The sequence below is a fragment of the Lathyrus oleraceus genome, chromosome 1 (genome assembly GCF_024323335.1).
Source record: "Lathyrus oleraceus cultivar Zhongwan6 chromosome 1, CAAS_Psat_ZW6_1.0, whole genome shotgun sequence".
Lineage (NCBI taxonomy): Eukaryota > Viridiplantae > Streptophyta > Magnoliopsida > Fabales > Fabaceae > Lathyrus > Lathyrus oleraceus.
In genome coordinates this window covers 222,976,907-222,985,199 of record NC_066579.1, presented here as the reverse complement: position 1 = coordinate 222,985,199, position 8,293 = coordinate 222,976,907, and the positions used below count along the sequence as shown (strand labels likewise).

At 36.3% G+C, this 8,293-nt stretch overlaps 1 non-coding gene across 1 annotated transcript; it reads left to right on the top strand.

The window, feature by feature from the left end:
* The first annotated feature begins 6,329 nt into the window (after positions 1–6,329).
* Positions 6,330–6,436, top strand: LOC127116574 (small nucleolar RNA R71). Its single transcript, XR_007801396.1, has one exon. It is a non-coding gene; the product is annotated as a small nucleolar RNA R71 (small nucleolar RNA).
* The last annotated feature ends 1,857 nt before the right edge of the window (positions 6,437–8,293 follow it).

Sequence of the window (8,293 nt, the reverse complement as noted above, 5' to 3'; positions counted from 1 at the left end):
TGGGTTTGGGAAGAAGAAGATAGGTTGAAAATGGAGAAAAAGTGATGTTTCCGCTTCTGTCCCATTTTTGACGTTCCAAGACCCGTGGCAAACGCCACCTTTTCATGGCGAACGTCATATGTGTTATTCTGGTATATTGGCCTTTGTTGCAAATTTTGGGCTTCTGGGGGTGTTTGGGTGCATTTTTGGGGGATGTTGGCAATTTCTTGAAGGCCTGCTTTGCTAGATTGTCAAAATTGAAAACTGAAACTTTCACAGGGATTAGAAATAATAATAATACCAAACAGTGTAAGTGGAAAATTAAAAAAATTAACTGAAAATAACAATAAATAAAGATGAAAATAATCCTGAAAAATTAATGTTAATAATGGAAAAAAATATGGAATGAATCTAAAGGACGGTGAAGTAAATCTAATGATGCAAAACTAGTTCTAATTGCGCTGAAAATGAATCTAAAGACGGTGAAATACATAATGACGGTGAGAAATAAATCCTCCTCCACACATAGGTTAAGAAGTGGCCTCAACTCTTTAATGTATTGGGTGTGAAAGAGACTGGTGGAGAGTCTATTAAATAGACATATGATAGGGAACCTGAGTCTGATGTGGACATGACGCCCAAGATTCTGTGATCTGGCACTAAAGACTGTGGATCTCCTGGTAGAGGTAATTTGTTTCTTTGGCATGATTGGCATTAGCCACTTCCATCTACAAAGTAAGGTTAGTAAGTTCTTCACGAAGGGCAATCATATCCTAGCGCATTGCACTGAGCTTATAGTCAATGTTATGCCTTTGTATATTTACATTAGAGGAAAATACAATTATCATATCTAAGGGGGGCGTAGGGTGATACTCAGGGGTAGGAAGGGTGGAAAGTTTGGTCGATGTTTCTCCTTAGGCCTCTAAAGCATAAGTCTAATTCTCCCTATTATGGATATTGTTTCTTGTATGGTATGGTAGAGCAAAGTGGTGAACAACTTCATTGTTAATGAGGACTTTGTAGTGTTCAGTCCTAAAGAAAACACGTCTCACCAAGTCGTGATCTAGACAATGGTCCAAATCTATAAGGGTGTAGCCACAATAAGGAACTAGGTGAGAAAGTTGGTTCAGGAGGCCCAGGGCATAAGCAATGTGAGTAATTGTCCCACCTACACTGATAGGTCCTACGGTAGATAATGCAATACGCTATAGGTTTTCTATGAGGAAGGTTTCAGATTTGATAGGACGGGACTGGGTGATGCAAAAGAGAAAGAATATCTCCTCTGCACTGACTCGTTATTTTCACTTCTACCGAAAAAGGTTTGGGCTAAAAGCATCTGAAAGTACCTAAATGCCGAGTTATGGATACAAGTGGATATCTGGATGGATGAGTCAGGGCTTCCCCCGCTTGTAATATCTCTCCAAAAAATGTCTAGCTCTTCCTGCATAAAATCACAATGAGGAACTTCAGCTACAGCATCGTGTCCGCTCTGAAATCCTAAAAGGTTAGCAAATTCCTGGTGGGTAAACTTATACTCATGCCCAAATAGTCTAAAGGTGATTAATCCCCTATGAAATCCACTAACATGGTTAGGCTAGTAGGTAAGTGAACTAAGGAACTTTAGGGTAAGGTTCCGGAAAGTGACGTTCATGGCCTCAGAATAGTCATCCCACTGGCGCTGGTGACACATGTATCTAACACAAGCTTCGAGCCCTAGGGCTTCTAATAAAATGAGGTCATGGTATCTAGTGGGAAGCAAAGGTATCTCAGATAGGACCGTATAACGTTTCCTATGGATTTCATCTCTGAACTGAACGTGTATGTCATCGAAACTCTGCATCCTGAAGATATGGTTAGAAAAGGAATAGGCAATGTAGAGCGCTGGGACCTAAAATGTAACATCACACAAGTTAGTCCTATTAAGAAAATAAATAAATAATTTACCGTTATATATATATATATATATATATATATATATATATATATATATATATATATATATATATATATATATATATATATATATATATATATATATATAAAAGAAATATGTCAAAATAAAATAAAGAGAATCATGGGTTGCCTCCCACGCAACGCTTTGTTTTACGTCGACAACTCGATGGTTGTTTGAAATTAGGTTGTTGGTGCAACAAGGGTGGTTCTGTCAAAGTATGGTAAGAATAATAGGTAGGAATATTATCACGGTTATAATGTTTCAACCTTTGTCCATTTACAATGAAACGGTCAGATGATTGATTTTGAATCTCAAAGGCACCAGATTGCATGACCTTTATGACTTCAAACGGTCCTGACCATTTGGAACGTAATTTACCTGGAAAGGAGCATAATATGGAGTTGAATAGAAGTAAAGGGTCACCAACATTGAATTCTCTCCTCACGATTTGCTTATCATGCCATGCTTTTGTTCGTTCTTTGTAAATTATAGCATTTTCGTAGGCATCGCTACATAGTTAATCCAGTTTGTGGATATCTAGTATGCGTTTATCAGTAGCTTCTAAATAATCCATACTTAGGGCTTTGATATCCCAATGGGATTTATATTCTAATTCGAAAGGTAGGTGACAAGATTTTCCATAAACTAATTTAAATGGGGTTGTCCCTATAGGGGTCTTAAAGGCAGTTCTATAAGCTCATAATACATCTTGTAGCCTAGAGGACCAATCTTTTCTAGAAATGGAAATTGTCTTTTCTAAAATCTATTTTATTTCTCTGTTTGAAATTTCTACTTGTCCAATGGTTTGTGGATGATAGGGTGTTGCTACTCTATGTTTAACTTCATACTTGTTTAAGAGTTTCTAAAAAAAATTGAAACAAAATGGGATCTGTCATCACTTATAACTAAGCGAGGGACTCCGAACATGGGGAATATATAGTACTTAAACATCTTAATGACTACTCGTGCATCGTTCGTAGGTGAGGCGATAGCCATGATCCATTTAGACACATAGTCGACAACAACGAGTATATACTTATGTTCCATGTATGTCGTCTACTCATCTCTTAAAGAGAGGGGGTTTGTCTCAGTAGAAATGATTTACGTCACGGAAGAATTTTTTCTTCTGTTGGTAGATCAAATATGGAGGTAATATAATTGTTGCAAGATAGTTAAAGAAGTCAGCATACCAAGGTACACTAGTTACTATTAGGGCATCTTCAACGTGTAGTTCCAAATTGTTAGGGTCATCATCGTGACTTGTCCTTTTATCGACTGAAGTTATTAATCTATCATATGTGAAGTCATCATTTATGGGAATAAGTTCTGGTTTCAGATATTCGAATCTCGAAAGGTGGCCAATTACCACATTTTCAGTCCCTTTTTTATCCCGAATTTCCAAATCGAATTCTTGTAGCAAAAGGATCCAATGAAGTAGTTTAGGCTTCACATTCTTTTTGCTCAGTAGGTATCGTATGGCAGCATGGTCAGTGTATATGATGATTTTGGCTCCAACAAGATAGGAGCGGAATTTGTCTATTGCAAATACTACAACTAGGAGTTCTTTTTTTAGTGGCATAGTTTAGTTAGGTTGCATCTAAAGTTATGCTAAAATAATATATCATGTGTGGGCTCTTGTCCTTTCGTTGTCTTAAAATAGCGCCTACAACGAAATCATTAGCATCACACATAATCTCGAATGGTTGGTTCCAATTAGATGGTTACATAATAGGTGCAAAGATTAATGCACTTTTAAGAAGATTGTATGCTTCAAGACATTTTTCGTCAAAGAGGAATTATACGTCTTTCATTAAAAGACCAGTAAAAGGTTTAGTGGTTTTAGAGAAGTCCTTGATAAAGCGTCGATAAAAACCGATGTGTCCGAGAAAACTTCAGATTTCTCTAATCATTTTGGGTGGCTTATGGTTTTCTATTACCTCAATCTTAGCCTTGTCAACCTCAATGCCCCTTTTCGAAACTATGAGTCCTAGGACTATACCTTATGTAACCATAAAGTGGCATTTCTCCCAGTTTAGTACGAGATTGACTTGTACACATCTTTCCAAAATTCTCTCTAAGTTATCAAGGTAGTTTTTAAAACTTGATCCGTATACTGAGAAGTCATCCACTAAAACTTCCATGATCTCGTCAAGGAAATCTACGAATATAGACATCATACATCGTTGGAAAGTTGCATGAGCATTGCATAGTCTGATGGCATTCGTCGATAGGCAAATGTTCCATATTGACATGTAAAGATTTTTTTCTCTTGGCCATCCGGGTGAATAGGAATTTGGAAAAATCCAGAATATCCATCTAAATAGAAGAAATAAGAGTGTTTAGCCAAACGTTCGAGCATTTGATTAATGAATGGAAGAGGAAAATGGTCCTTCCTAGTTACTTTGTCCAACTTCCGATTATCTATGCACATGCACCATCCATATTCTATATGTTTTGCAACAGATTCTCCTTTTTCGTTTTCTGCAAATGTGACACCTCCCTTCTTTGGTACCACATATACAAGGCTAACCCACTTACTATCAGAGATTTGGTAAATTATTCCAGCACTGAGTAATTTAAGCACTTATCTCTTGACCACATTTCTCATTATAGAGTTTATCCTTCTTTGGTGTTCTTTGGAGGGTTTAGAATTTTCCTCCAGCATTATCTGATGCATGCATACAGACAGACTCATCCCCTTTAAGTCAGAGTTGTAGGGTACTTTCATAAGACATCCAAGAGTTGATTAGTTTCATCACTGTTTAAATTCGCACCTACTATAATTAGACGGTTGAGTTCCTTATCAAGAAACTCACATCTCATATTCTTAGGTAGTTCCTTGAGCTCTATCGAAGGTTTCTTAGGACCGAGCATATGGTGTGGGGTGAGTGTTAGGCATTCGTAAAGACTGTTATCCACATACGATGTCATTGATTTAAATCCATCATATTCCATTATGAGTGTCGAGGGAAGTTTTATTGTTTCGGTAGTTGCTTCCATATCCAATTCCCTTATGTACTCATCAATAATATCAATGGTACAACACGAGTCATCAATGGCAGTCACTTTTAGAAATTTGGATAGGATAAACTCGACTTTCTCATCACCTACTTCGAAAGTCATTTTTCCTCTTTTGACATCTATTATGTCTCCAACAGTTGATAAGAAAGGTATACCTAGAAGAATAGGGATGTCTTCATCTTCTTTGATGCCCATTACGACAAAGTCGGTCGGATATAAAGTTAACTAATCCTAATTGGAATATCTTCTAATATATTGATTGGGTACTTAACTGATTGATCAACCAGTTGAAGGGACATCCTGGTTGGTTGCATATCTCATAGGTTTAATTTATTGCGAACAACTAAATACATCAAACTCACACTTGCGCCTAAATCCAGTAGTGTTTTATCAATAACATGGCTTCCTAGAATACATGGTAAGAAAAGATTTTGGGATCTTTCTCCTTCTTAGCTAATTTTTTTCCAGCAATTGCATTGCATTCTAAAGGTTTGGGATCGTCAAGCTTGTGTTTGTTTGTTAATATGTCTTTTAGGATTTAGCATATGATGGTATTTGGGTAATAGCCTCAGAGAAAGGTATTTCAACGTGAAGTTTTTAAATTACCTTCACAAACTTCTTATATTGGGTGTCTTGTTTGGTTTGTTTAAGTCTTTACGGATATGGAATTGGGGGTTTATAAGGAGGATGTGGTACATCGACTTGGCTATCATTCACTGCTTCTTTATCTTTAACTTCTTCTTCTCTTTGTTTCACTGATTCTATAGGTTTTTCTACTGCTCATTTTTCTGGTGTAGTCACAACGTTTCCTTTTGGTGGCTCTAGCATGTTATTCAACCTAGGATCTACAGGTTCCTCATATGTAGTTCTGCTTCGCAGTGAAATAACATTAGCATGGCCTTTAGGGTTAGGTTGAGGTTGTCCATAAAATGATCCTCCTGGTGTAGCCTGAGCAATTTGTTGTTGTGCTACTTGAGAGATTTGGGTTTCCAGCATCTTATTATGGGTTACCATATAATCGACTTTGTAACCTATTTGTGTAATCATCTCATTAATATGAATGTTTTGATTCATAAAATTCTTTATTCCGTTGAGTCTAAGCGGAAAATGAAGTTTCCATGATCTTTTCAAGGTTTGTTTTCTGAGGAGTAGCTTGTATAGGATGAGTCGGTCTTCGGGCTTGGAAACCCGATGATCTTTGAGGTGCACTGTTTTGAGGAAAAGTAGAGTTACTGTTCTTGTAAGAGAAGTTTGGATGATTCCTCTATCTAGGGTTGTAAATGTTTGAATAAGGGTTTCCTTGGCATAGTTGATAAGCATCTTTGTGTTGTAGAGAAGTCCGTTGTAGAAGGTATGAATGATCAACCATTGTTCTAATCTATGGTGTAGACAAGCTCTTAATAGTTCTTTGTATCTCTCCCAAGCGTCAAAAAGAGATTCACCGTTCTGTTGTGTGAATCTGATAATTTGGTTTCGCAGGATAACGATCTTGCTTGGTGGAAAGTATCTAGCAGGGAATACTTTATTCAGGTCATTGCAAGTAGTTATTTAATTGGATTGGAGTGAATCTAACTATGATCGCACTCTGTCTCTGAGGGAGAAAGGGAATAAATGTAAATGTATCGCCTCAAGAGCAACGATATTGGTTTTTAGTGTGTCAGCAAGTTGAATGAACATTTTTAGGTGTTGGTTTGGGTTCTTTGTTGGGAGACCGACAAACTAGTTTTGTTATACAATTTGTAACAACACGGGTTTCAATTCAAAGTTGTTAGATGTGATTGCATGGTTAACAGTACGTGAATGAGGTTCTTCGTTAGAGAGTAAGGGAAAATCCTTGAGTGGCCTACGGTTTTGATCTTCTGCCATTTCTTTCTTGATTCTTTAGAGCAAAAGTCGTGCATGTATGTACCTCTCTGGTTCATATATTGGGTCTTCTAAAGTTTCGGTACTGCAAGTCCTTTGCATTGACCGGGAAATGGGTGCCTTAATTTAGTCGGTGTAACAACCGAGTTTCGATATTTGACGTAATTGGTCCCCGGCAATGGCGCCAAAAGCTTGATGGGTGTTTTTTGCAAGTATACGGAGCGTATCAGAGTAATATAAAAGATTGTCGAACCCACAGAGACCTAATGGTCAATCTATCATTTTCTATTGCTACGGTGTTTATCTAAGGCGATCGTAAAAGAATTGGAATATGATCAACAAAGTGAAAATAACAAACTTGAATGAATTCAAAAATGAAATACCGGAATATGGCTCTCATCGATCAATAGTACTTTTATTACTCCTAAGTAGAACTACTTACGGGGCAACGTTTTCTTCCTTGAAAGAGAATTAATTTAAAAGGAATTGTCGCTCTCGCATATTCGGAATCGGGTTTTACTCTCTAAATTATATCGTCTGCTCTCGCGTGCCCAATGCATTTTGCGTTAAAATAGTGAAAACCTTTTTTAGAAATTAGATTTTATTACTTAGTTAAAAAATGGTTTTGGTTGGAAAATTTAACTTTAAAGGGTTCCCGGCTTTCGCTCAGATAACTGGATTCTAAACTTATAAAAGCGTCCGAAAATAGTTTTAAAATCACTTTCTAGAAATATCAAATTCTCCTAATTAATTAACAAAGTGTTCTCGCGGTGTTTATTAATCAAAGACTTAGTAATTTTATCTTAAGTACCGAACGACTTTCGATCTTACCCGCGTATCTACGGTTCTACTCTCGTAGTAACCTGACCAATTTAATTTCCAAAAAATAGAGATAAAAACCAAAAGAGACCTGATAGTAATCCTAAAGAAATAACATATTGAGTACCGTTGAATCGACGGTCCTCACATTTCAGCACTAGTAGATTAGTTGGATATGGTCATAGTAAACAATAAAGCGACGGATAAAAAATTAGAATTAAACATAACAGGCGATTAAAATTAAAACTACGAACACACAATGGAATAAATTGAACTTCAAAATTAAAGTAAGATAAAAAATTTATAATTAAAGTAAAGCAAGAAAATAACAATTAACGTAAGGCTAGAAATTAATAATTGAAGTAAGGCAAGAAAATAACAAGCATGCAAAGTAAATAAGCAAAAGAAATAAATAATACTGATAATAATAATAACTTGTTCCAAACGGAGTCTTGAATCTGGTACAGAAATAAATTGAAGGAAAACTTGAACGAGAAAGTAAAGGATGACAAGATTAAAATAAAGTGCTACAAACTCATTAACAACCGCAATGCAATAATCCTCCGATATGAAGAATTAAAGCTCTAAGAAATATAAATATATGGATTAAGTTATACTAAGATTGGATGATGTGAAAAGTGAGTTTCAACCACTATT